This window comes from Lissotriton helveticus, chromosome 10, assembly GCF_964261635.1.
Source record: "Lissotriton helveticus chromosome 10, aLisHel1.1, whole genome shotgun sequence".
Taxonomy (NCBI): Eukaryota; Metazoa; Chordata; class Amphibia; order Caudata; family Salamandridae; genus Lissotriton; species Lissotriton helveticus.
In genome coordinates, this window is record NC_136071.1 from 876,533,123 (window position 1) to 876,558,703 (window position 25,581).

Below are 25,581 nucleotides of genomic sequence, written 5' to 3' on the forward strand. Positions count from 1 at the left end.
AAGGACTACTAGATGAACAATGATGATATGGGGTGAGGAGGTTCTAGGTGGGGGACTGCGGGGGGGAGGGAATACATTGGGGACGAGGGGCTCAGGAGGGTAAATGATAAATTCACTGGTTGCGGGGGGGTTGTAGGGACTCCCTTATACGCATTTGGTACTGTGGAGTTCGGCCGCGCCGCGACCTGCAGAGGGATCCCGCATCGGCGCTCGGTCCCCCACATTGCCCTTAAGGCACGCCTACGGTGACTACCGGTAGGATAGTGTGAGGGGAGGTTTTGGAACCTACAGTTTGGATGGGGACTAGATGGCACTATTTGGAACCTGTTCTGGGGGGGTTGGACGGGGGTTCATGTTTACAAGTTGAGTTAAAGTTGATAAGGGGGGGACTCGTCATCGGAGAAGATGTTGCTGGGCAATTACCCGTGGCTGTGCAGTGCACGGAGAGACTGATGAATGCGATATGGGACAATGGCTGACCTCTCAAACCTGAAATGCGTCACCTGGAATGTGCGGGGCCTGCACACCATGTCCAGACGCCATAAGGTCCATGCTTATTTAGTGCGTAGAGGGGTGCAGATCGCTTTGCTACAAGAAACGCATCTCAATAAAACCGAGGGACTTGCGCTACAGCGTAGATGGCGGGGACAGGTATACTGCACTTCATACTCAGCTTATGCGAGAGGCGCGCTGATCTGGATAAAGGCGGGAGTACCCTTGCAGGTGGATAACCACACCATAGACCCTGAGGGGAGGTATGTTGCGTTAGCAGGGAAGCTTGGGGGCAGAGATTTGAGCATCTGCTGCATTTATGCGCCCAACACGGACCAGCTCACCTTTTTTAATGCACTGTCGGGCTCTTTGGCTCGTTACTTGTCGGGACCCATCCTGTTGGGTGGGGACTTTAATTCGGTGCTCGACGTTGACTTAGATAGATCTCATCCTCCCCTCCCGGACTCCCCGTCCCATAGGGTGGCGAGGGGTAGACTGACTTGGCAGACTAAGTGGGGACTAACGGATATCTGGCGGGCGCAAAACCCGCATACTCGGGATTACTCTCACTTTTCAGGAATGCATGAATAACATGTGAGATTGGACAGCTTCCTGGGGTCTGGGGAGGTGGCCACTGCGGCGGTACGCTCCGAATATTTGACGAGGACGATCTCTGACCACAATCCGTTATTGTTAGACCTTAGATGGATCCGAGGGGCCACTTGTGTACCTTCCTGGAAATTGCGACCGGAGCTGCTGGAGGATCAGGTGTTTCGCGGAGACCTAGAGGATAGGATAGTAAGCTACTTTGCGATTAACGAGGGCACGACGACGGAGCGAGCCACGGAGTGGGACGCCTTTAAGGTCGTGGTGAGAGGTTATTGCATCACGCAAAGGGTCGGGGTGCGCCGTGTGCTCCTGGAGGACCTGGCCAGAGCTGACCGGGTCCTCCGCGACCTGGAGCTCTCCCGCCCTGGCCGCCCAGAGCTTCAACAGCAGGTCCTGGCGGCTAAGGAGGCAGTGGCGGTAGAGGTTGAGCGACTACGTAGCTACGACTATAAGACCTACCTATCTAGATCACTGGCGGAAAGCGACAAATCAAGTGCGTTGTTAGCTTGGCTTGCTAACCCTACTAGACGCTCCTCACCCACCGTGGCGATGAGGACGGATGGGAACAGGGAGGTTTACACTCCGCCTGAAATCCTCCAGTGCTTCTGGAGTTACTACAAGCGGCTGTATCGTAGTCGGTTGCAGTCGAACACTTTCCCGACGGATGCTTTCCTGAGGGACCTGCCTATCCCCACACTAGAATCGGAACAGGCGAAGGCCCTGGGACGCGATGTGGAACTGGGTGGGATCAAACGCGCAATTAAAAGAATGGCGCGTAACAAAACACTGGGCCTGGACGGCCTGCCTGTGGAATTTTATTCCGCATACTCGGATATCCTAGCCCCCAAGCTCCTGCAGGTTTACAAGGAAGCGAAGTCCTTGGGACGATTACCGGGCTCGATGCGAGAAGCACTGGTGATACCTCTTCTGAAACCGGGTCGTGAGGGAACGGACCCGGCCTCTTATAGACCACTCTCAATGCTCGCGGTCGACTATAAGATCTTGAGCAGCATACTAGCCGAGCGGTTACTGGAACACATGGGCTCCCTGGTGCACGCCGACCAAGCGGGCTTCATCCCCAAACGCAACCCGACAATGAACATTCGACGATTGTTCAGACTATTGGAGATGGAGCACGAGGATGCTCCCGACCCTATGATTCTTTCGATAGACCTGGAAAAGGCCTTCAACAGCCTAGAATGGGTCTATCTCCACAGGGTTCTTGAGAGATTTGGATTGGGAGAGGGATTCCTGAGGTGGACCAAAGTGCTGTACGCCTCGGCGGTGGCCAGAGTGAAATCGGGCCCGCTGGTGTCTCGGCAATACCCAGTAGAAAGAGGCACGAGGCAGGGTTGCTCGTTGTCCCCATTGTTGTTCGCCCTAGCTGTGGAACCGCTGGCTATCTCAATCCGCACAGGAGCCTACTATAGGGGACTACAGACTCCGCTGGGCCCCCAATACATTTCCCTATATGCTGATGACCTGTTGCTTTTCCTCGAGGACGCTGATGCGGCCCTGACGGGGGCAGATTCGGTACTCACGTCTTTTGGGGAGTTATCGGGACTTCAGGTGAATTGGGCTAAGACCTGCCTATTTCCGGTACGCCAAGATGGCCTCCAACCGGATATTCACAGAGAAATCAGATGGGAACCGGCCTGTTTTAAATACCTAGGGGTGCATGTTTATCATCGCCCCACCGACATCCTGGAGGGCAATATCTCCAGGGGCATTCGGGCACTCAAGGGTAGCATGTCCTTCTGGTCTACCCTACCCCTATCGGTGGCGGGGCGTGTAGCACTATTAAAGATGGTGGCACTGCCCAGATTGCTGTACTACTTTTGAACGCTCCCGATATGGATCCCAGGGTCTATTTTTAAGGGCCTTGACTCCATGATAGTGTCGTTCCTATGGGGCGCAGGCCGCCGTAGGGTGGCGCTCGGGACCTTGTTGAGACCGAGAGCGGAGGGAGGGTGGGCGGCTCCGGACTTCGAGACGTATTATTTAGCGGCCCAGCTGCAGTTCTACACCCAAGAAGTCGCTCGCGAGTTCCGAGACCGGAGGAACTGAGGGGCAGTGGCACACCCAGGCATGTTTTATCGTATATTGCGCTGCAACATACACTAGAGTTGAAACACCTCACACAGGAGGACCGCACCGTACGCTCCTGCTGGAACCGTGTACATCGCAGACTAGGCAGATCGCGACCCTACGCCCCGGAGATCCCGCTGGGAATGCTCACTGCATTACCCCACGGCGGAGACTGGTCTCGTCTCAGTGTTTGGGAAGACATGGGGATACAGACGATAGGCGACCTTTACGAGGATGGGGGGCTGCTGCCCTTCCAGACCCTTTTGGACCGTTACGACATCCCCAGAGGTGATTTTTTGATCCACGCGGCAATCACGAGAGCGATTCAGGCTCACTGGAGGACTGGTCACGAAGAACCGCAACTGCCAGCGACATGTCAATATGTCATGATGTCTGCGGGGACAGTTAGGGCGGTGTCGTGCCTCTACTCCAGAATGGTGGGGGAGAGATTAACCCCCTTGACGGTCCTTAAAACCAGATGGGAGACAGACATAGGTAGGGAAATTCCAGAGGCCTCATGGTCCCAGTTGCTGCAGAGGGCCTGGAAGGGGACGAGGAATGCACGCTTCCAGTTGGTCCACTTCTATGTGTTGCATAGAGCCTATCTAACCCCAGTGAAGCTACAGCAGTATTTTGGTCTGGAGACGGCAGCCTGTCCTAGATGTAGGGCACCCGGGGCGGACCTTATACACATGCTGTGGTCCTGCTCTGCGCTGACCTCTTTTTGGTCGATCGTAGGAGACACACTGACCGCGGTGACTGGTAGGTCGTTACAGGTGGACGCAGCAGTGGGGATTTTACACTGGTTTCCGCATACCCCTAAAACTAAAATTACTAGCAAATTCATCGATTTGGGATTACTGTTAGCCAAACGGGAAATCACCAGACACTGGAAGGCGCGAGTTGGTCCGTCGGACGCTAAATGGCGCAATGAACTGCTTAAATGGGCGGGAAGTGACAGCACGCTGAGATTCCAGCAGGCGAAGCGAAGACAGGATGAACGGGCGCTAGAGACGGCGCAGGCTTGGGAAACGATAGTGCAGGCCCTGCGCGACCATGACACTCATGCTGACACAGACAGTACAGAGGGGGACAGCCTGGATCCCACTGTCGCGCCATAATAACATAGCACGGCGCTACCAAGGCAGACTCACGGCCACTTTATCATAGGATGACCATACACAAGTTGATCTACCGATGGCGAGGGGGGGGGGTGGGGGTTAGAGGAAGTGGGATGTTTCAGATCCTATAAAGCACCGGGACAATGAGTAGTGATGGACAACACCATCTTCCTCTGGGGGTAGGGTGAGTGGAAGGAGGGAGGGGGATAGGTTTGAGGCAGTTGGATAAAAGCAGATGGGAATTATTCTATTACCTGTGATATGTTATGTGAGTGGGGAGAAACACGCTACAAGAGAATGACATACGCCGCCCGACCCCCGGGTTGTGGGCTGAATGGCCGTGTATAGAGGATATGTGGTTCCCACCCACACTGGATTGCGAAACGATACAGGTGCCAACGTTGTACTTACTTCCACTTCCTGCAATAAAAATATATATAAAAAAAAAAAAATGGGTACTTGGAAAGTCTAGGAATATGGAATAATGAGCTATTTTGATATACTAACTCATTGAGTTAGTACTCAGTGAAAACACGTGATCCTACACATGGTAATGACGGACAGATGTAAGCCTCTTAGAGTCAATCTACACTGAAACAATTATTGTTTTGACCACTCAGACACCTACATTTGTTGGTTGGGTTGGTTTCTTAGCAGTTTACATCTTCTCAGTTAATAGAGACCAAAGTTAAGTACCCCTCAAGGGAAACATCCTTTACAACGCAACTTTTACCACGCAATGCTTTTACATCGCAACTTTTACAACGCAAACCATTACAACGCATTGCGCTGGGGGGCGCTCGAGGATAGGGAATAGATTTAATTTACTATCCAACACCTTCCCTACTATCCACGGGGACTGGAGTTGGAATAGTAAATTAAACTATTCACTATCCAGCACCCCTCAACACTATGCGTTGTAAAGGCATGCGTTGTAAAAGTTGCGATGTAAAAGCATGCATTGTAAAAGCATGTGTTGTAATGTCATACATCCACACTTCAAAGTTGCAGAGATGCAAGCTGAAGATGAGTGATCCAATGGTAATAGGTAGAGTAGTACCTGATTAGGGGACAGATGTTGTTGCTCAAGGCAGTCTGTAATATAAGGTGGTGTCATTTTGAGCCACTGATGCAGTAGTTCTCAAAACTTCCATTGTTACTGCTGGGAGATTGACAGACTTTGCAGTCAGAATGAGTCTGTAATCTGAGAAGACAATGTCCAGGACTGCAGGCACAGTGGGACACAGGCAAATTCTGAAAATAATTGTTTAAATATTTGTTATGCATTTGAGATCATGATGGTTCTCCTATCTTTCGTATAGTGGAGGATGTTTTACTGCACTGTGGATGCAGATTATAACTGGTAGAATTCAGTTGTGACTGGGAGATATACGGGCCTGTACCCACAGGTAAACACTGGCTCCTTAGATCTGGAGTGAGATCACATGTTTTGACTGTTTAAGAGAGTAGATGAAAAACAAGTCCTTGGTTCTGATGAGGGGTTTGCCATGAAAAGGGATGAGAGTACAGTCACAAGATTGATATTAAAGCGTCATGTGTGCGTGAAGGTGAACTTCCAATCACTAGTATGATGTGGAGCTCCAAAGTGTAGTTTCATCCCAGTTGTTGCGATGTAAGTGATGAGGTGGGAAAAAGCATCCAAGAAGATTTTGGTTCATTGCTTGCATGGAAGAGCAGATGCTGTTAATGATGCAAGTGGAACAATTACCCCTTTTGTTTTCCTTATAGATGATCTTTTAATCTTCAGAGCTGGTGCAAACACTGTAAGATGGGCGGGTTTGAGAATTGACTTGCCAGTCTGAAAATGTATTTAGTAACTGCCAATCAATAATGTTAGAGCGAGTGCACACGTGGATTGGGTGTGTATGATTGTGCATGCACTTGAGCATTCCTGTGTGTGCATGCATGAGATTTCTGTGTCTGCACTTCAGCAATGTTATATGTTCATACGTTTGTCTGCCAATTCCTCTCTGTGTTGGCATACAACTATTTGTGAATGTGGGCACCTGCTCTCCTGATTGTCTCAGTATTTCTGCATGTGCCTGGGTATATTTGGATTGCATGAATGTTTGAGTGTGTATGTGTTTGCCCATGCACCTGGACATGTGGTTGCCATGCCATACATTAGGAGGCATCTCTGCAGAATTTTGATAAGTCCCTAATACATGGGTGCTATACCAAGTATATAATGGCCAACCATGGTGCCGGTGCTCAGACCTGACATTGAGAAGGCACAAATCTTCTGGAGTGTAGCTCAGGCACATGATAGATGTTCTTTCCTGCTTGCCATATATCCCTAACATATGAGGACATCCATGGCATTTTTTGTCTGTCCATGGCATTGTTTACCATCCCTTCCCACTCCTAGTATATGTTAGACATCATCGGCTCTGGCTTTCAATGATTATTTTTGGCAAATGTTGTGCTGTGCTAGTTCCTGGAACGGGGTGCTTTTCGCTGGCATCTAATTGGATCTCGTGCAATATGGTGGGTAACCCTAACAATTCATGGTCAGTTGCCCCTAAAATTTGGTATCTAGTGGCCAACCCAAGAATAAGGTGTACAAGAAGACATGTTTGGCAATAGTACATTGCAGTACTTGATATTAATGTTGCAGTGATACTCAGACATAAAATTAATCTATTTTCTAGTAATGAAAATATTTTATGTGAAGTCATTGGTGGTGTATTTCCATAATATTTTATTTACTTTATTGTTTTTATTTTAGATATTTTTATAGGGCCTTCCTAGCCACAAGAGCAACAGAGTGCTTTACATAGGACAAGTTGGAGATACAGAAAATAAATAATAGTTAATAATTGATACTGAGAGGAAAGGGAACATAGGATTAGAATAGAATATATGTAGATGGATGATCTTAAGAGACAGGTGGAAAATCATTTTTAAAGAGATGATTCTTAAGGTCTTTCCTGAATTGTAGGAGGTTCTGGTTCATTCTGAGGGCATCAGAGTGGAGTTCCAAACTCTAGCAGTCAAGCAGGCGCTGATTTGGTTAATTTGTTTTTGGATAGGTTGAGGTTGCAGTTGATGATAAAACCAAGAAACTTCACGGAGGGTACTAAGAGGATGTGATGTCATATGGGGTCAAGCCATTTTTGGGCGGGTAGAGGAAAGTTGTTGGTAAAGAATAGCAATAACCCAGTTTTGTTTGGTTTTTAGTTTTAGAGAGAAAGCCAACATCCATTTACTTAGTTTTTCGAGAAAAAAATTGAGATATATGATGTGTTCTGGGGTATACGGAAACTTTGAGGTATAGCTGAATGTAGTCAGTATATTGATATAAGTATATTTTATTATCATGGTCCATTGTGCTAAGCAGCTTCATGCAGAGATTGAAGAGATCTGGCGAATGGATGATAGTGAAAACTTGTGTTCTGATTGATGGGAAAGGCTGCAGACAGTACAGAATATTATCTTTTATGACTATTCAGTATGATAAGATGTTTAGAAGTGAGCCATGGTTGATGGTATCATGCACAGCAGATATGTCGAATAGTACAAGTAGGCATGCAGGTTCATCATCCCATGCTTTTAGGACATCATCTAGAGTTCGTAAAGGGGTAGAGAGGCTCTCTCATACAAGATATTATTCTGAAGACAGACTACTTGTTGTTTGATATGTGGTTCAACAATTCGTTTTCATCCGCTTTTCTATCATTTATCCTAAGTATTGTGGTTTGCTTATGTTTTTAAAATGTTCAACATTGTTAAGCAGAATGTTTTCCTTAGGAAGGTGGGGTGACACATTTGGCTGGCTTTGAGTGATTCTCCAGAGATGCTTTCTTATACAGAGGAGTTGATTATCTGGAGAAAAATAGGTTAATATCTGCATAACATTCTTTGTTTAAAAATGCTGGCAAATCATCTTCTGAATAATTAGAGGAATTTGTGGAGGAGTTGAATATTATTAGTGAGACAAGATCTGCGAGAAGAAAAGACAACCAATGTTTAATTGAGTATTGATTGATCTGTTCAGATTTGGGGAGATTGTTGCAGATTGAGATAGTTTTAACTGACTGTAGGATTTGTTCTGTAAAGGAATTGGCAATATTTTCAGCTTTGTGTGTTGTGTTGTGTGTTCTCTGTTGGTTGACAGAGTTTGTGCAGAGTTCTGTAGTTTGAAAGAGGATTTTTGGTCTTTTGATTGGCTCGTTGATGCAGTTTTTGAAGCAGTGGGTTTAGTTCGGTTTATTAGGTCTTCATGTGCTTTGCTGTGTTTTCTAAGGATTGAGAGGGCGTCCAGTGTGTTGCATTGTCTCCAGTTTTTCTCATGTTCTCTTGGACATCTCTTGCTGGCATTTAACTCATTGGAATACCAGCGAGAGTGTGTCTCTTAACAGATGGCAGATGATGTCCAGTCTGGACTGACGTTTTGGGTAAAATTAGATAATTTACCAAAAATTAAAAGCTGGCTTTGCTTGGGGTGCATAAAGTACAGTTAATGAAAGATGAACTCCTTAAGTCCAAAATCACACCCTCAGGAAAGTAGAGCCTCTTGTATCCTTCGTTAATGCTTCTATTTGCCATTGTGATCTCACAAAAGACAGAACAGTGACCCATGCTTCGGAATCTTTTTTTGAATCAACAATATTGTTTGAAAACTAACAACACAAGCAGTAACTTCATATTCCTGTTTGTACGTTTGATATACATACATTTGTCATAGCATTGTCACATTATGAGCAAAAAACTCTCAACCTTCTTCGTTTTTCAAAATCATACCCATCTAGACATTCAGTTTTCTTGACTATCTTCCACATGACATTTTCTGGATGTATGACTAGCTGGCCTGGATCTCAAAAACTTGAGAGTAAATGATACTCTTCATTATCCAGCCATTATCCAGCCACAGACATGTCACAGACCGTCAAGCAGCTTCTGCTCATCTGTAGCCCAATGGATATCATCAAAGGCATGACCTTTCCTTGGCAAGTAGGTTTTCAGTGAATCGATGAGACTGTTACTACTGAGACAGCATTACTGCTAGCAACCTGTTGCCTGTACCTTTCTAACCGTAAAACCAAGGGGGCAGAAAGCCCTAACCTTCTAATTCATTGATGAATCTTCATAGCTCTACCACTCATGGGCAGATAGCTATTGATCTGACCCCTACACCTCATGAATGTCTCTAGCAGTCTCAGTTTCTGGCCATGAAAGTGTCATCAGCTCAGTAACCATACCTCTAGGAGCAGACAACCCTTTCCTTTGGTCATCACAAACAATATACAATATTCATACCTTTCTATTGCTGGTACATACTATAAATCACACTTCCTGCACCTCTCACACACTCCACTGCTTGGCCTTACAATATCAGTTCCTCAGTAGTGCTCGTATTCCAAAGACCTCACACTACCTGCAATGTCAAGAATGTACAATCCAAGCAACAATAAAAACATGTCACACATGCAGGCACTAATGGTGGAAATGAATTTGGGAACTGCTGTGCCTCTAAATTTCATGAAAATTACACACAATGATCGGAAGGTAGTCAAAATGTACTTGCCAGTATCTTGCATGAAAATCCAACCCAAGGGCATTCCTCATATTCAAAAAACAACCAAGATACTGCTGGGGACTAGTACAAGGAGAACAAATGTCTAAGTTGCAATTTTACTGTCACCACAAAATAGTTTCTGCTCAAACTAGTCCCATCTGGGTGAAAAGCACCACAAATATTGTGCACCATGCAAATTCACAAAATGTGCGCAATGTAAAATTTGTGGGATTTTAGTTGAAGAAAGAAAAATTTGCTTGAGACTAACAAGCACCAAGTAAATTCTCTTTCAACAAGTGCCATAAAAGGTAATAGGTCTGGACTATTTTAGTTGAATGTGTTTTTGTTGTAATGGCTATATGCTCTTTGCTATTTGTGGATGCACAAACATATAACACACATAAAGAAACATGAAGACAACCTTCAATAAGTACACAAACACACCCACAAAGACATACAGTGCTATAACTGACAGAATGAGCATCTGGCAGTCTGAGACCTTACACTGCAGCTATCTCCAAGATGCAAAGAGGGAGAGACATTGTCCCTTGACAGTAAATCTGCCCTCCATGCTATAAACTAAAATACTTATAGATTGTGTCCTCAAAGTAAAGCACTTTTCAGAGTATGTAGTTTTGGCAGGAAGCAGATCTGGCACAGCAGAGTTACACCCCAGGACTCACAAACCTCACACATCTCTGTCCTACAATGCTGAAGAAACCATCAAGAAACACAAGACACTCAGGCCTGACTCAGAGAGTAGATAATTACAACTTATGTACGGCTGAGTGTGGGGGATGTCTGGAGGAGAACTGTACAACATGTGTCTGATTGGGCGAATGTTTAGTGTAGTAAGTAGACAGGATATGATTTAAGGTATGAAATAGGTGATATGTGTGCGGGGTATTATAAAGACTGATTGTGAGTGAACTTTGTGCAAAGTGGTTCTGTTTTGGGTTGTTGCCGATGTGAGCATGTGGGTTAAGCGTTGCTGGGTGTGTAGCTGGATGAGGGGAATGGCTGGGCTGTAGAATGTGTGGATTTATACCCCTGACAGGGCAGTGGTACATTAGCAAATGTGTATCATGCTGCATGGTGAAAGAGTTAATTGAAGTAGAGTAAGAAATCGCCGAACAAGTGGACTTCCCTACCATCCTAGCAAGGACATTTGTTTGACTTTTTGGTTGAAATTTAAAAACAATGGAATAACCCAAGAGAATATATTCATCAAAGGCAGCTAGGGTAAATGCTTTAAATATGTTTCGAAAGTAACAGACGAGAAACCCACAAGAATGCACTAGATTACCATCCCTCATGGTAAATAATCAAAAGAGCCCAACAAGGAGCGAAGAGAGCAAGCCGTTAGTAGTTACTAATTATAGGTAGACATGGCAGATGGTCTATGAGGTGGACCAGAAAAGTACAGGCGAGCTATCCAAATGCAGGCACAAGGTACAGATGTGCATGTGGATTAGTCTAAAGAGTACATCTAGAAGTGACAGAGAAGTAGCCCAAAATGATGCAGTAGGAGCTGAAAGACATACTGGAGAACGGCAGCCATAGTTAGTGATGTTTAGAAAGCCAGGTTGGGCAGAGGAACAACACACAGGTGTGCTCTGGTTACAGACAGCCACACCATGAAGACTCACAAACAAATGAAACTAGACAGTCAGCAAAGGGAGCTAAAAAAATGAATCACCAAACAAGACTGCTGGGTCACAGTGACGGATTTTGTACCCTATTGACGGTGTGACTATGGTCAGTCATCTTTTCTGTCTGTCTGTGTCCACCATGCAATGTTGGATAGAAAAGGCCGGGAAAAATACTGAATGGCCTCGTGTGCAGGGAAAAAGTTCCCTACATGAAAAAGCAAACTCTCACTTTGGGAATTTTTTTTTCCCAGTGGGCACGTTAAGCATGACTTATATTTTGTAAACTTCACCACAGCGAAGGAAGCCACCATGATGGTGGTTCGATTCGCAGCAGTGAGATGCCACCAGGCAGATGGGATACTCTAAATATGGCATTGCTACCCTGCACCAAGAAGGCAGAGGTCATGACCTCAGCAACGCTGGCACAACAGTGCGACATCCACCAAAGCATAAATAAGGTCAATAGTTCATTTTTTTAGAAAAAGTCAGCATTTTATATTTACAGAGCAAGCAATAAGCTCTTACTCATACTGTCATAAAGAAGGCAATCCTCATTCTGTTTCTTTAGTACTCTTGTGCGCACTATAAATATAGAAGAATGGCTTCCTTCTTTGTTTGTGATCTTGAAAAGATCAGAAAAAGCAAACACCATTCCCATTCAAACGCTGTTTGAAAGACAATTGGAAAATATGATGCTTGCGCCACCATTGGAGACATGTTCTACAGTACAAGGTTTGAATTTGAAAAATTCCTACACTATCCCATAGAGGTCTACTCTCTCCCAAATGACTTCTTTCAATTTTAAAGTTTGCCCCATTCAGGATGGCGTTATTGGGCCTATACAAAACCCACAGGAATCTTGGGACAGGGCCCTCACATGTATGGCTTGGTAAACTTTCCAGAGGAAGGTAATCTGCTCACAGAGATGAGGAAACTATTTTGGGTTTAAGAAATAGGACCATATTGATATACTTCAGTGCAGAGTGATTAAAATGTTTAAAGAAGTTCAGAACGAGTATGAGTTAACCCTTTCCCAGCAGTACATATATTTTCAGAGAAGCCATGTGATAGAGAGAGAACCCTTGGATTGGATGGAAATATAGGCTAGCAACTAGCTGGAAAACAGAGTACCGCCTAGAGGGGCGATCTCCAGTATATACCCGTCCCTCACCATTATTAAACCAGAAAAGCTGAAACAAATATGGTCCATATGGGAAGATAGTGTTGGCAAATGAAATATGTAGCCTGGGAAGAAGGCCTCATGCATCCTGAAGAAGTGGCCATTAAGGCTCAAATAAGACTGATACAATTAACAATACTACACAAGGTATACTATCACAGGAATACTGTTGATGCAGTGTAAAAGCTGGTCATGCTTTACACAACACATAAACAATCCTGACAATGAAAGTGCAAATGTGCATCGTGCACACGTCTAGAAAAATGACACTGAAGGTGAGAAAAGTAATGGCACTATAAAAGTATGCTTGGCTAGGTAGAAACAGTAGGACTAGTAAAATAATGAATTTAACATGTTTAATTGACCCATTAACTTATATCTTAACAAAGTCGTCATGAAAAATTAATGATGAAACATACAATTTCTATTAACTTCATTTTAAAGCGCCATAACAAACTCAGAAATGGTGCAATTCACCTATGCAATGTGCTATTATGACTGAAACTTTCAGTATAAGTGCTGAAGATTTTAAAGATCTTATAACCATACAATTGATTTTATTTCAATGATTTTTAGAAATAGTTTACATGTAAATACGTTTTGAATTTTTTAGGTAGTAGATCATAGTTCGAATTTAACATTTCTGTGAAGTAATCACTGACAACACTACAAATATGCTCACATATGATATTTTTGTTTTATTTCGTTATGCTTGAACCTAATTAGGAGTTTATTTTACTAAATAACAAAAGCTAACTTTAAAATGCATTTGAATTGACCCTTCTCTTTAGGCTGCATTATTTCATAGCCTGATGTAATTGACTTTTGATATGTTTTCTCAAATGTTGCTTTCATTGGTCCGTTCATGTGACAATCCTTAAGCGACATGAGACTTTTTCAGTGCTTATTTGTGTGTGAATTGATGAAAACCTGACCTTTGAACTACATCCATGGAGAACAACAAAATAAATAGGTTCTTTGTCTACTTACCAGTAAGGATGGAATGGACAGTCATTTCTCATGATGAGCATGGGAAAGTATGTTAGAATATAAATGTGTAACTGGAGAATGGAAGAATGATCACATAATGATCAGACCATTGTATGATGACTACTGATGTCACAGCAAACAATTTCAAGTATAAAAAGTGATTTCCTAGGAGGAGGGAGGCCTGCATCTTCACTTTCCTTGCTTCCAGCCTGCCTGCCGAACTCTCTTTACATGCCCCTTGCCTTTTCCCATTGCTGATGAACTTGCCTTCTAGATGATTAGGAGTTGTCTGGCGAGAGACAAGTCTTGAACTTTCCTGATTTATACTCCATCCTCCTTGCCAAGGGACATTTCCCTAGTGTGCTTTAACTTGATTTCTTTACCCATGCTAGGAGAACTCTTGTGAACCATCCTCGTACCTATGTTGGTGGTAGGAACTATTAATTCTAAACCATCCACTTATGGATTCCTTTATTTAGTAATAGACTTAATTGACTAAAGTGTAGTTTTATACTACGAGGAGTTAGACAGAGCTTCTTAAATGGTTACTTATATGCATTGATGTTGGATCTTTAATACAATAACCAAATTATCTACATTTGTCTGAGTCTTCTATTGTGTTTTAATGTTCATTCTCCAGAAACTGTGCTTACCATTATCTGATTTATAAATTCATGATAAAGTTGTGGATAATTTTTAGAACATCAGCTTCTTGTTTTGTGTAGCCGCAGCAGAGCTCTTGGTTTGTATAATTCTTGTCAGACTAAACTTCGTTAGGAGGTTGGGTCTTCCAGTTGCAATCCTCTATTTTTATAGCATGGTTCTTAGAGTAATATATTTTAAACTGATCTCAAATTTGTGAGTTAGCTACCCAATTATTGGTCCTATTGGGTGGTTGACAGCTAGATATCCTGTATTCTCACCCCTCACAATGACAAAGAAAAATCCATCAGACGACCATCACCTCTGGGGGTAAAGTATCCGGGAAATAAAAAGTTAACTGTATTGGGCCCAGCGCTAGATAACCTTCACTGAAAAAGTGGCTTTCGCTGCAACAAAACTTGGCAGCAGAGACATGAATTGGTCTAGTGACGTGAAGAATTTAGGGTGCCAAAAATAGATTTCCCCTGTCCAGTCCAAGAAAAAACCTAAATCCCATGGTTCAGTAGAAGGATTGATGGAGCAATTGATGGATTTTGATGACTTGTAGCAGCAAGTGTGAGTATTAATAGAGATGCCCATTGCAATTGCTTTTGCTTGTGATGTTATGGAAAGGTGAAAAGTTGTAAGTGCCATATCGCTTAACGCAAAGAAGTTGAAGTTGTTATCAGGTCCGCTTATGGCCTAAGATCCTGGGATGCACACCTATGTGACGGTCTTAGTGCAAAAGACACTAAGTATGTTCTCTGCTGTGTTGTGGTATTTGTTGTGAGACATCGTCAAACACATCTTATGGATAGGGACTTTCTTTTGTGTGCTAGTGATAAGAGATTGATATAGTTGCTCTCAGTTACAAAGGAAATAACTGTATCAATTCGGGGGAAGTCTCGCTGGACGAGATTTAATTTGAAGTGCACGATAAAGATAGATATAGAAATCATATTATTTTGTATTACCTTTGAATGAGAGACATCTGTTACCTTTAGAGGAGCAGAAAGTTTGATGTTGAAAATGCTTGCATATTGTCATGTGTATTTGTAGAGGAAAATTGTAAAGGAGGGTGAGCTGCTGCAGGGAGTGAGATTGTAGTCACAGTGTGCCACGTTGTGATTGGTTGGTTGGTGTAAAGCAGTGCTGCGATTTGTTGATCATGTCATAGAAAGTCACACTAATATTGGTTGTGATTGCCAAACAACAGAATTGTGTGAGAAAGTTATTTCCTGATTTCTCAGAAAACATTTGTAAAATACGAAATTGTTTAAAAATTACTTTTTTCAAATCAAAGCATTAAGAAAATTAATACAAGGAGATGTGACCATACCTGGTAGAGTAAGAGAAGACATACCACCAACAGGGTATGCCAGGATATACTGTATTGATGGATAAAACCACCTCCTAGACCTGCAATATTTGACGCATTAAGTACTTGGGAAAACTTAGCTCATCAAAAAGGGAAAGAAAACTATCAGGGAAGATATAGAAGATCCATAGATCAGTATGCAGAAGCTAGATGGGATGCACAACTGAAAGTATGGAGAGCAGATGTTATTCAGGGAAAACAAATTTATCACTTGATACCTGTTAAAGGAGAGATTAGGGAAAACGAAAAGAGAAAAGGAAACCTATTGAAACAGAAAAAAAGTGATGCTGAAACAGAAAGAGAAAGTAGTCAGGTGGATAATGATCTTTTAAATGACTTATTGATGAATCATCCACCACCATGCAATGAATCTCAGAGTGAGACTATGAAAAACAGAAATACTGCTGAGATTCCTAAGGCCCCTGTTTTGCCTGAAGTATCTAAAGAAGCTACAATGATTTCTTCTGTAAGAGAGGGAAACAGAAATACCAGCTTCATTGAACCCATTTGAATTGAATGCTCGAGATGCTTTAACCATTCCTGTTACTATTGGTCTTGTTGTACTATTTATAAATCTGGGTCACAAGTAAATACTGTCCATACTCTGAATATACTTGGCAGAGTAAATACTGCACATAGTCATCCACTAGATTTGACAATGAGATATTTGCTTCAGACGCCAATGGTTCAGACTCAAAGTAATACTACAGGTACTAAGAGTACATGTTCCAATTTAAATCCAGCACAATTTGATTCTATAAGCAGAATGGGGTAAAGGTTACCACCGTTTTATGTCTACATAACAATTAAACCTCCAAAAATAAGCTACCATGCTACTGAGATGAAGGCACCAATGGAATTTTCCGTTTCTGATTGGTCCGCCTTAAATATGCAACCTGGAACAAGTAGAGATTTGACCAAAGGAGATTTGCATTCGAATATTTTAAGAGATAGATTGGGATTTGCTTTAATTAGATGATTGGGTCAAAGGGTCTTATATCACAATTAATAATCAAAGTTGTTAAAGCATTCCAGTCAAGTAAAGGGAAAAACATTAGCTGTCATCAAGTTAAAAGCAGAGTTAGAAGAAATGATTTTGGAAACTCTTAGTCCATCTCAATTACATACCTACTAAGAGGAGGAGCTATTGCTTCTCTGTAAAGATATTATCCAATGAGCTAGACACACATGAGAAGCTAGTGGAATTGGCTCAGAAGTATGAAATTGATGTTCAGAGATCAAGGGTTTTGCAAAAAACCTACAGATTGGACTTTAGTAACAGGGATTTTGTTAACATGAGACCAGCTGGAATTAAATTGCAGATTAAGGAACTAATGACACTGATCAAGAAATGGAGCGAGAGAGAAAAATGGGAAGGTAGATGGTCGAAAAGAGGGAAACACAGAGAATAAGGATGCAGAAACTTTCTGTTGCAGTTGACTGAGTGGTTGGCGAAATACAGATACTTCCGATGAGGGAGGTACCTGGTGAAGGGTACGTGCATGTGCTTTGAAATACAGCTAATCTTTTGTTATTCACAAATGAATTCTCAAAATTGAGAGACAATCTAGTGGAATGGAACAGACAGATTGTACAGACAGATTGAAAGGTTTGTGAAAATTGCAAAGGTTTTGTGGATAGATTTCAATACCCTATTTTACATAGTGGTTCCTGGAGACATGTGGATGGAGTGTAAAATGTCTGTAGATTGGCCTGAAATAGAAACAGAGAGAGATCCTAGGACAGGCGCCCCATCTCCAGTTGTATTGAAGAAATATCAGCAAGTCATCATTTTCTTGAAAACTAAGATTACTCCTAAAGAAATCAATTGGTTAAAATGTACATAATGACCCAAGAACTTAAAGCAACAGTTCATGCCTATGACGAGAGATTGATACAGGTTTTCATACAGTAGAGTGGAATGGAAAACATGGCAGATATAGATATGGTACATTTTGTTTACAGATTCATGAATGGTTTGAGACCTGAGATTTCTTCCATGATTCATCAGAGTTTACTATGCTGGCCGAACAGAATGATTGATGAGATTCTGTGTTATGCAAAGTAGTGTGGAGATAAATTAGTGGCAAAGAACAAGAAATTAGAAGAGAAATTAACGATAGCCTAGTTGAAAGCAGTACAAAGATGTCAGAATACCTTGGGTTTTGAGAATGCTGTTCCAGCACAGGGAGGCTTTAATAGGGTTCCTGTAATGCAGGGTGTTAATGGTTTTTAGCAGCAGAATTTCCAATCACCAGGTAGAAGTCATGAGGTTTCAGTAGATTCTAGAATGGGTGTTGATGTGTTAACTTTGACAAAAATGATTCCATGTCATGTGTGTGGAAAATTTGGACATTGGAAACACAAGCGTAGATTTCATGTATAACATCCTAGAAATCAGATGCAGAATGGAGGGTATGCACTCTCTCAGGGGAATAACATCTTACTGACTCCCAAGATACAAAGAGAGTTCAAAATGTAATACAACCCAATCAATGCAGATACCTCTAGCTCCAATGCCTCAACAGATTGTACAGGTACAAAGGTACAATATGAATCAGAGTCAGCAGACAAATAGAAACTCTTTCCCAAATCGAAATACGTCACAACAGTATTTGATTCAGACAGATGATTTTGATCAGTAACTGTCAGTCTGATGGTGCCTTAGAGGAGACCAGAGTGGTCCATATGTGGACAGAGAGGTAAACTGGAGTTATATCTCATTTCTTGTTGACACTGGTGCTACCCGCTCTACTGTAAAAACAGCAAAGGTTCCTAAGCTACCTCTCTCAGGAGAAAGTATCCAAGTTGTATGAGTTTTAAATACAAAGTTGCCCACTCCAATTTCTGAAGCAGTTCCTATTAAAATAGGGTCCTTTGAGGCTCAACATTGATTTGTGGTGTGTGATTAAGGTCCAGTGGATGTACTCTGACGTGAGCTACTGTGCAAGCTTAATCGTTCTATCTATTGCACTCTGAGAAGTATTGAATATCATACAAATGATGACAATGTTGTTTTTAGACTTGCCTGACAGAGATCTGACATGAGAATGTACAATGGGATTTACCCATTGAACTGAGAGACACAGTGTTACCTAAAGTCTAGGACTTTACAGGTAAAGATATCGGACTAATCAAAGGTGTTGAACCAGTCTGAATCACAGTGAATCCCAATGCAGAATATCAGAGAATGCACAATACAATTTGACTCCAGTTACTATTGCCATAATTACTCCTTTGATTGACTCAATGATTGAGCAAGGGATCCTGAAGAAGATAATGGAGAGTCTATTTAACTTTCCCATTATGGATTGTGCAGAAGCTGAATGGCAAGTATTGTATCATGCAGAATTTGCAGAAGGTGGATGCTATTGTTGTCCCTTGTTGTCCTGTGGTACCAAATCCAGCTGTGATCTTATTTCAGATTCAATGCGAGGCCGAATGGATTTCAGTCATTGATTTATACCAAGCTTTCTTTTCTATTCCTTTGCATGAGAATAGTCAGTTTCTTTTTGCTTACCGCATCAGCAATTGTGTCTTGGCATGGTGCTCCCACAAAGGATAAGGAAGGCCCTGCAATCTTTAATCAGATTCTCAACAAAAATCTCTAATGCCAAATCACTCAGTGCTAGTACAGTATATTGACAACCTGCTGGTAGCGTCAAATACTAAGGAAGCGTGCAAGACTGATACCATTGCCCTTCTAAATCCTCTGGCTAAGAATGGACATATAGTATCCCAACTAAGATGTAGTTTTGCCAAAATGAAATCTTGTACTTAGGACACCAAATTGAAAAAGGAGCAAGGAAAGGGCCACCCAAAAAATCTCTGTTATTCTTATTATAAGTCCCCCAACTACCCAAAAGGAAGTCTGCATGTTCTTAGGAAGGGTGGGATACTGTTGACAATGGATTACAAACTTTTCCTTGACAGCAAAACCTCCCCAGAGGTTGACAAAGAAGGACATGTCTGATCGGTACCTTGTGATGACCGTTGTATGGCTGCCTTCGCTGAGCTGCAAGAATGCCTTTGTAGGGCACCAGCTCTGGGAATGCCTGATTACAAGTGCTTTGTGTTGTTTTGTAGTGAAGGGAGGGGTGTGTTCTTTCAGTACTAAGGCAGATACACAGAAGCAATCGCAGACCTGTTGCATATTTTTCAATGACTCTTGATCCTGTTGCCTGAATGTTTAAAAGCAGTTGCAAATGCATGTGTGAGTCTTGAGCAGTGTGAAAGCATAGTCATGGAACATCCACTGACTTCACGGAAGCCACTGACGGAGGAGGAAGCACCGAGGTGCTGGGGGTAGATTGGACCCTCAATTACCCTTCGCCCAGCCTTGGCTCATGGGGCATTGACTCCCTTGTTTCTTAAGCTTATCACTTCAGCATTTCTGATAGGGCTTTAACACGTATATTTATGTAAACATATCTATACACATTGATAAATTATCATATTAACACCCATTATTTGTGGGATAACATTAGTGAGTGACAGGGGGATCTATACCCGGTGCTGACGAAGGGGCATGGTGCCCCGAAACATGTTGACCCACACAGGAGAGTAAGCCCAGTAACTTGCTTTACATCTCCGCCTCACCCCTTTTAACAATACCAGCCAGTGCCTATTAAATAGTTTTTTGTACCACTAGGCCAGGTATTTTTTAACCTCACTTTCTTTATCACTCCTGACCCCACTGACACTCACTCCAATTCACTCACATAGTACCCACACAAATAAAAGGTGCTCGAGCGTAGTCGCTTGTCGCAGCACTGCCCCGTCCCGCAGCGGGGCGGGAAGACCCCGATGATGAAGCATGACACCAAGGGCCCTTTTGGTGTGTGAGGGGTATTTTAAAACACTGAGTGTATTCCACCAACATCAGAATACATACTTACTTCATATGAGGTGGTCTTTGTTGATTATTTATACTTTCAGAAGAGGAGGATTTGCCCACCTCGGTGCCGTGCGGCACCACCTCTTCACTCCCCCCTTTTGATATCCTTTACTGATGAAGTTGAACATGATTGCTTGGATGGGACTGAATTATGCAAAAAGCCCCAACCTAATTTACTGGATGAACCATTGCCTGAATCTGGTCATGTGTTGTTTGTCGATGGCTCCTGCCTGCGAGACAATAAAGGAAATCTGAAAACTCCTTATACTATTCGTATAGTTGCAGGTGCTGTGGAAGTGTCATAGTTGCAAGGAGTGTATTCGGCCCAGGTTGCCGAACTGATTGCCTTGACATGGGTTTGCAGCATTTCAGAATAACTCAGAGTGACAATGTTTACCAACAGTCAGTACAGCTTTGGAGTCGTACATGACTTTGGGCAATTGTGGTCACAGCAAGTGTTTATGACTTCTTCTGGATCGCCAATATGAAATGGAGAAAGTGTGAGGAACCTTTTGCACTTCCTACAATTGCCTGCCCAAATTGCAGTAGTCAAGTGCATGGCTCATGGGTCAGGCACTGACTACATGACTGTTGGCAATAGATGTGCCGATGAGATGGCGAAATGCTGCACCATAAATTCCCATATCCTTAAAGGGGATTTGAATAATGAAACATCAGATGTCACAAATTGCAACTAGGCGACTACAGGAAGAGGTGATAGAAGCTAAACTGCAAAGTTGGGGGCGAGCAGGTTGTGCCAAAAGGGAAGATGAAGTTTGGATTTACACTGATGGCAGACCTGTATTACCTGATAATTTGTTACCACCTATGGATAGACATTATTATGGTCCTGCACAAGTGGGAAGAGATGCAATGATGCACCTCTTTTGACAAGTATGGTTTAACCCCAAGTTCAGAATAATTGCTGAGTCTTTGTCATTGCTGCATAGGATGTCAACAGAAAAATGTTGGCAAGAGAATACCTGTTAAAATGAGCCAAGTAGGGAAATCAGCAGGTCCCTTTAATCAGATTCAAATGGACTTTATGGAAATGACCCTTTACAAAGGTTTAAAATATGTTTTGGTCATCATCATCGTAATCTTTATTCGATCTCCTTTTAAAACAGATAATTAAAGCATCATTTCATCAGATACATCATACATAATCGTATAAAATCAATAAAAGACAGTTAAACCATTTAAAATCTTTTGAAGTTATTATGAATTTCAAACAATGGGGCCTGTAGAGAAGGGGTAATATTTAAAACCATATAAAGGAGCCGACACAGACTTTACAATATGTTTTGACTTCTTAAGTTCGCATTACTAATCAAAATCCCATTATTGGAATAATTCAAATCAGCATACCCAGTTCTTCCTCTTTCTCACACATGCCCAAAGAAAATATGCTACAGAGAAGCAGACAAAGACATCAGAGAGTGCTTTTAAAAAGTACAGTGCCACCCTGCATTGCAAAAAGTTTTGGCATCTTAGAATCGGAAAGATAAAAGCTTCCCTCTCAGTTTGATAAAACGTACAAAATAAAACTACATGTAAGTCCGTTTGGGGTGAGTGGTTGTCGCAGGGGCAGGGGTGCAAATCAGAATGTTTAAACTTCCTCACTGGTAAGGCCAACATCAGGGGGATGTAGTTCAGACGAAAGCGCAATAGTATAAATCTATGGTGTGCATACCTAATACACGAGAGGTATGAAAATCCTGACCCAAATCTGGGTGGAATAAGGTCACTTACAAACAACGCCTTTTGTTGCTGATTCTTTTCGCTTCGAAGGAAGTTAGCCCGCTGTATAAACAGGTCAGCGATTTGCTTTTTAGAGATCTTCCTGCAGAGTATGGGGTCCCTGAACAGCTCTCCCTGCCCAAGTGTGGTCAGCTTAGCTTCCACATATCTCAGCCACCCAATTCTATTGTAGTGGTCCAGCTTCAAACAACTGCCAATTATACGTTGAGTTACATTGAAGTGGACCTGCACCAAATCGAGAGCCACAACAAGATTGGAGTCAATCTGATGGAGTCCAGCAAGTATGGTAACCCCAATTCAATATGTGGAATATAGTTCAAGTGTGAGTGGGGTAATGACACCCGATTTTAAAAAAGGTGTCTTCTATACTTTGTAGATTGTCCGATGTTTTGGTCATTTTTTGTATTTTCTCAAAATGCGTGGAGCTTATCCAACGCAAAGAAATGATTGTCTTACAGTAGCTAAATTGTTGTTAAGAGAGCTCATTCCACGGTTCAAATCTTCAACTTCTCTTGAGTCAGACCGAGGACGTCATTTTATTAATGAGGTCCTGAAGATGTTATGTGCTGCATTACAAGTTGAGCAGAAGCTCCATTGCAGTTACTGTCCGAGGCTTCTGGTATTGTGGTGCAAATAAATGATACATTGAAATCCAGATTGGCGAAGGTGTGGCCTGATGCAATGGCTTTTATGTTGATCAGTCTGAGAAGTCCACCAAACAGGAGAACAGGATTATCACCCCACAAAGTCATTATGGGACGAGTGATGAGACAGCCAACTGTTCCTGCAAACACTCTTGTCAACATTACAGATGATCTGATTGTGGACTATTACATAGGTTTGCTTGATGTGCTGCATTCTGTGTATCACCAGGTTGGAGAGGCTGCCCTTGTGGCTCAACAGGAGGAGTGCCATCACCTCTGTCCTGGTGACTGGGAAATGGTGAAGAAGCAGGTAGAGAAGGTGTGCTTGGAATGACATTCGAAAGGGCCCTACCAGCTTATCCTGGTTACCAACACTGCTGTGAAGTGGGGTGGTCTCCCGAATTGGGTACATGCTGTCCATAATCACAGAGTCCCATGTCTCCTTCATGATATAGCAGCACCTGCTCTGGATGTGCCTATAGTTACAGTGAGACAGAGGGAGCAAATTAGTCGAGCTGTTGGGGACCAGCAAGCAGCTGAGACAGCACTCGATTGGGCTGAGGGGGGACAGGTAGAGTCAACAATTGTCTATTATCGAAGGGTCCCAGCCACTAGAGTTGAGCACGAGAGGTATAGATCCTAACGAAAGGCTTAGTACAGCAAGAAAGTGAGTTAAACCTGGAGACAGCTGGCCCAGAAGAGGTGAGATACTGCAACATTGTTTAACAGAAGGACGAGTGCAAGTAACACAGCCCATTCCTGAAAGTTCTCAATAGTATGAAAGTGATGAAGAGTGAACAGTTGTAAGGAGTTCTAAAAGAGCAAGAGTACCCAGACAAGAGTAATCATCTCCTGAATGGACATATCTGCTGCAAATGAATGAGAACAGGAGTTTGCTGCTTTTTGTTTTAGCAATACGAGTCCTCCTGAACATCCTTGAAACAAACTTTGTTGTGAATTTTTATTTTAATCTTGGTGTACCACTTAAAGGAATGACAATTTATCCTAAATATACTCAACAAGGGTGATCTGTGTATTTCTCATACTTAACAGAACAACTGAACTTCGCCTTGGTATTTTCGTGCTGAACTTTGCTGAATTGCTCAAACCCATTGCTGCCATTTTTAAATAGTTTTAGTTAAATGGTCTGAATCATTAGAAGCCATATGGACTAGCACTGAAATCTCTCTCAGATGCAAATGTGTATATGCAGGAATTATTTTTGTTATTGTCTTGATGTTAGCTGTATTGCTTATTATTTTAAATTTGCCGCATTATGTATCTGTTGAAGAGCTTAAGCTTAAGATTTCTTTCATAACTGCCAAAACAAATAGTGCCAATTCTAATGTTTTGAATGACAACACTTTGCATCTTGATATTTCAAAAACTTTGTACCCGGTAGGGATACTACGACTCATATTAATATGGCTTTTACTGCTTTTGATGTTGCTAAGGTAAGTTCCACCCCTCCTTTTGGGGAGGACTGGGAATTAGTTTTCCAAAAAAGTATCATGTGAAACAAATTAAAGGAGAATTAAAAAAAGAGATAGGGCGACTGAAGAGAGATGTTAGTGCAAACGAAATAGTATGTGATATTTTTGGAGCTTTAATACCTTCTTTAGGAGTAGCATTAAACTCACATAAAATTTGAAAGCTTTCTACTATAGTTGATAAATTAGTCCCCAGTATAGCTGGGGGTCTTTGTGTTGTATATATTTAAATGATTGCAATAAGATCGATGGTGATGCAAAATCAACTTGCCCTTGACATCCTTCGGAGTCTGTTAGATGTTGAAGGTCCAACAATATTGCACCTACATAATGGATAAGAGCAGAGATCGGGAGAGCAGTTTAAAAACATTACTGAATTAAGCAAATACTTGAAAGCCTTAAAATCCGATAGTGCCTGTGAAATTATAGGAAAAGGATTGTCAACTGTTAGCAACTGGCTGGGTAATTTAGGACTAGTGATTTCAATCTTGAGACCAATAGTGGCAGCCTCTTTGTGCATAATGCTGCTAATATTAACTATCAAATTCTGTAAATATAAACTAATACACAAGGAGTTAAAAGAACAAGATCCGATCTTGAACTAGAAGATGAACAATGTAAATATTTTGGCAAAATGAAATATCTGGAAGAGTCTAGAAGAAAAAGGCTTAGTACAACAAAACTGATTTGTGACGGTCTAATGTGGAAATGTGTGATGGCTTAATTCGTCATCAGAGGGAGGCTTGATTGTAGCGTATTAGCTGATCATGCTTTACATGACACATAAACCAATGTTGACAACAAAAACACAAATGTGCACTTTGCACATGTTTAGAAAAGTGACACTGAAAGTGAGAAAAGTTAAAGTTTCTGTAAAAGTGTGCTTAACTAGGTAGAATCAGTAGGATTAGTAAAATAATGGAAGTAACATGTTTAATTAAAGGATTACCTTATATCGTAACAAAGACGTCATGAAAAATCAATGATGGAACTTAACATTTCTATTAACTTCATTGTAAAGCACCATAAACAAACCCGGCAATGGTGCAATTCATGTATGCAATGTGTAATATGGCTGAAACTTTCAGTATACGTGCT